General features: G+C 40.5%; 1 pseudogene; it reads right to left on the bottom strand.

Moving 5' to 3' along the window:
- Positions 1-839: 839 nt before the first annotated feature.
- Positions 840-3870, bottom strand: LOC127532557 (RLA class II histocompatibility antigen, DP alpha-1 chain-like; annotated as a pseudogene).
- Between the last annotated feature and the right edge of the window lie 965 nt (positions 3871-4835).

The raw sequence follows: 4835 nt of genomic DNA on the forward strand, positions 1-4835 counted from the left end.
GCCACTACTACTACTAATAATAATAATAAAATAATAATAACAATAATTATAATAAAAATAAAATAATATAATAAAACAACAAATAATAACATTCATAATAAACATATTCTAGCAATGGAGAACACCAGGACTCTGGATTCTCCCATGGTCCTAAAGACTGTTTCATTGTTTTTGTCATTGTAGAGATTGTGGTGGACAGAAAAAGCTTTTTGGAAATGGTACAAATTCATTTATGTAAAATTTTATTGTGACTCCTCATGATTTTGTAAATAGTTGTGCAAAAACGCCTAAAAAAATTCCTGCATTTAGTGCAAATAGTGGTATATAACTGTGCTAACTGCTAAATTTGTACATTATTTTATGACAAACAATTTATATTTACATTATAGTTCTGAAAAGATTCATTACACATGTTATGGTGTCCACAGCAAAAAAATCTCACTTTTTTCTGCTCGGATTTTGTATTTTTTTCTGCTATTTTAGGTCAACTGTGTCCATACATTATATCAAATGTCTAAATAAGTATAGAATCACACAGGTGAGGTTGTGCTGAAAAAAAAGATACCAAGCAAAGCAAGATCAACAGCTTTTAAGGTGAAATATAAAGGTAAAGATCAGAATTAGTCAAAAAACGGACCTAAACCCCCCCAGGCCCTAGGGTTAATTCCAGTGACCTCTGATTGGCTGCACCATGGTTCCTCCATCATTTGTTCTAATCTTCATCTATCTCCGTTTGTCCTCAACAGGTTTCTTAACATGATTCACCAACAAACTGCATCACTGAACTACAGCTGATGTTCCTCTGACAGAAATTGAGGAAAACAGAACCAGACGTGATGTTGATTTGGACTCATTTTAGTTTATTGTGCAGCAGAACATCAGAGAATATGGAGAGCAGAACATCAGAGAACATCAGAGAACATGGAAGTAGAATGTCAGAGAACATCACGAGGACATTAGAGCAGAACATCAGAGAACACTGAAGCTGATGGAAACATGTCTAAGAGGTTCTTCAGACATTCATCAGAGGTTAACAGGATTCAGAAGCAGGAAGCTCATGACATCATTTACAATCAACAGGAAAACATCTGGATTCTGTCCTGATGACTCAACACCACAACCTGATGACATCATCAGCCCTGACCAATCAGCTGCAGTCGTTCCTTTGATGAGAAGAAGGTTCCAGCTGCCACACCAAGCAGGACCGATGGTTCAGACCGACTCCACAGAACGCTGCAGGTCCAACACCTGGCTGGGTGGTCTCCACATCTGGATACGGAGACACAGAGACGTGAAACATCTGGATACAGAGACATGAAAATCTGGACACAGAGACATGAAACATCTGGACACAGATACATGAAACATCTGGACACAGACGTGAAAACATTCTGGATACAGAGACATGGAACATCTGGACACAGAGACATGAAAACATCTGGACACATAGACATGAAACATCTGGATACAGGACATGGAACATCTGGACACAGAGACATGAAACATCTGGACGCAAGAGACATGAAACATCTGGATACAGAGACATGGAACATCTGGACACAGAGACATGAAACATCTGAATACAGAGACATGAAACATCTGGATACAGAGACATGAAACATCTGGATACAGAGACATGGAACATCTGGACACAGAGACATGAAACATCTGGATACAGAGACATGAAACATCTGGATACAGAGACATGGAACATCTGGATCAGGTCTCTGTGAGCAGCTGTGTTTGTGTTCAGGTCTCTGTTTAAATAAAGTTCTTACCCCACATTCTGGTCAGTGCTGGTTCAGGGCCAGATGTTCCTACTGAACAGCTGTAGATGTCTCCCTGCTGTGGGATGAACTCCAGTCTGGAGATCTGGGTGAAGACCGTCTTTGTTGGGGTAGGGAACGTTGATGCTGGTTCCTTCAGTCACCTTCTCTCCATTCTTGGTCCAGGAGACGTTGACAGGAGCGATAGAAACCAGAAACATGACAGATCAGAACGTTCTTCACGCCCAGTTCCACTTTGGTCTCCGGTGTAGATCATCGGCTTGGAAGGAGGATCTGGAACACAGAACGTCATCAGAGTTCAGAAGAAAATAGTTTAATAGTTTGAGGTTGGTCCATCAGAATCCAAACCTCCATGGAACACGTTAAAGAACATTCAGAGTTCAGTTCTGCTGCTGGATCATCAGAACCTTTCAGATCTCTGAGGTTCTCCATCAGCTGATGTTCAGGAGTTCTGAGGTTCTCCATCTCATACATTTCATGTATTTGTGTAGATTTTATAATTGTTCCTTTATTAACAACCTTCAGAGGTCTTGTTAGAAATAATTAACAACCAGAAGGGAAAGGGATTTTAAAAATTAATTACTAATTAATTAATACTGATGAGTTCTACTGAAATCAAACATCACTTCAGTCTGAGGATCTGATGAGTCATTGATCATCTCCAAGAACCACAAATATACAGTTTATCAATATTAATTACTAATCTATCAATATTTATATGACGTAATTTATAATCTATCAGTATTATTATTAATTATTATTAATAATTAATAATCTATCAGTTTCTATTGATGAGGATCAAACATCTCGTCTGGATTTCTTCACACTTCATCAACAGCTTCAGTCTGAACAGAAGGAACTTTATTGATCTTTACCCTTTTCCACGCCGACGTCCTTCATCGCTTTAACGAAAGTGTTCAGGTTCTGTTTGCAGAACCTGTTGAGGCAGCCACAGCATTTTCATAACCTCCTGGGTAGTCGATAGGATCTATGAAGTCTGGCTGAGGCCTCACTCCTTCCTCTTTCTTGAAGTCTGCGTACCAAATCACTTCTCTGTCCAGAGCGTACATTCCTCTCCATCAGAGTCTGAACATCCTCTGAGATTAAGATCTCTGTGTAGAACTGAAGAGAAAACACAGAAATTGATCAATAAACTGAACATTGTCTGTAAACAGTTTGTTATTCCCTCCTGTATGTAAACAGTTTGTTTGTAAAGTTTGTTTATCCCCTCCTGTCTGTAAACAGTTTGTTTATCCCCTCCTGTTTGTAAACAGTTTATTTCCTCCTGTCTGTAAACAGTTTGTTTATCTCCCTCCTGTTTGTAAACAGTTTGTTTATCCCCTCCTGTTTGTAAACAGTTTGTTTATCCTCCTCCTGTCTGTAAACAGTTTGTTATCTCCTGTTGTAAACAGTTTATTCCTCCTGTCTGTAAACAGTTTATCTCCTGTTTGTAAACAGTTTGTTTATCCCCTCCTGTTTGTAAACAGTTGTTTATCCCTCCTGTTTGTAAACAGTTTGTTTATCTCCTCCTGTCTGTAAACAGTTTCTTTATCTCCTGTCTGTAAACAGTTTGTTTTATCCCCTCCTGTTTGTAAACAGTTTGTTTTATCCCCTCCTGTCTGGTAAACAGTTTGTTTATCCCCTCCTGTCTGTAAACTAGTTTGTTTATCTCCTCCTGTCTGTAAAACAGTTTGTTTACCCCTCCTGTCTGTAAACAGTTGTTTATCCCCCTCCTGTCTGTAAACAGTTTGTTTAATCCCCTCCTGTCTGTAAACAGTTTGTTTATCTCCTCCTGTCTGTAAACAGTTTGTTTATCCCCTCCTGTCTGTAAACAGTTTGTCTGTAAACAGTTTGTTTATCTCCTCCTGTCTGTAAACACTTTGTTTCCCCTCTCCGTTCTGTAAACATTTTGTTTGTGGATGATAAACTCACAGTCAGCAGAGACCCCGAGGACCCAGCAGAGGATGAGGAGCAGCTTCATCTTGGTCAGCAGCAGCAGGACTGTTGAACTGTGGATCTGAAGTGGACCAACTCAAAGGGAGTCAAAGAGCAGCAGCAGCTCTGATCCAGAGCACCAATCACAGAACAGAGTCAGCTGTTACCGCGGCAGACTCTCCAGCAGCTGAACCGTTCATCACTAAAACACTAAGTTGAGCTCAGCAGCTGTGGTCTTTGTGACAGAACCAGACTGAAGGTGTTGGACAGCTGCTGTCCTCTGCAGTGGAACACCAACAGAACGGTTCTCCTGTTGTTCTGCAGAACTTTAGGAACACTTTGGAGCCAGAGACTCATCAGAGACTTGGTTTGTAAAGTGAAGAAGTGAAAGAAAAGCTGCTGCTGACTGCAGCTAATTTCCTCTCTACAAAGATTGATGTGGAAAAGAATGAAAGCAGAAAATGTGACAGCAGCTGGAATGTTCCAGATGTTCTGAGGACTTTTCTGAGTTCAGGAGAATTCTGCTGCTCTTCTACTTCCTGAGTCTTTCTCTGAAACATCAACAGATATTTCCAATAATCAGCAGCCTGATCAATAATCAGAGAGTCTCATTAGTGGAGGTTCAGTGTGAAGCAGCTCAGTGATCAAACGCTTCATTCACTGTTTTACTGTGAAGCAGGTGAGCTCACCTGGACAGGTGAGAACCAGAGAACCAGTGGTCCCAGAGGATCCACTTCCATCCACCACATGATGCCTTCAGGTGTCTCTGTCTAACCAGGAATTTACTGCAGCGCCTGAACGCAGCACAAAGTCCCCACTGTTTATTTCAGCGCTGCAGCAGCAGCCAATCAGAACACAGAGCAGCTGATGAGTCATCAGTCACCAGGAGAAGCTTCTACAGTCTGGAGTTTCCACCTCAGTTTAGAACATCTGAGAACTGGAACCTGGTCTGGTCCAGTGTTAATGTCATCAGGTTCTACTGAGAATAGAATAGAATAGAATAGAATAGAATAGAATAGGAGTTTCACTGCAGTATGAACAGGTACATTGGAATTCTTTTTTGATTTTATACATCGTAAAAATTCAATCAAATAAGGGTGCCCAGATAGCTGA

The sequence above is a fragment of the Acanthochromis polyacanthus genome, chromosome 24 (genome assembly GCF_021347895.1).
Source record: "Acanthochromis polyacanthus isolate Apoly-LR-REF ecotype Palm Island chromosome 24, KAUST_Apoly_ChrSc, whole genome shotgun sequence".
NCBI classification, from domain to species: domain Eukaryota; kingdom Metazoa; phylum Chordata; class Actinopteri; family Pomacentridae; genus Acanthochromis; species Acanthochromis polyacanthus.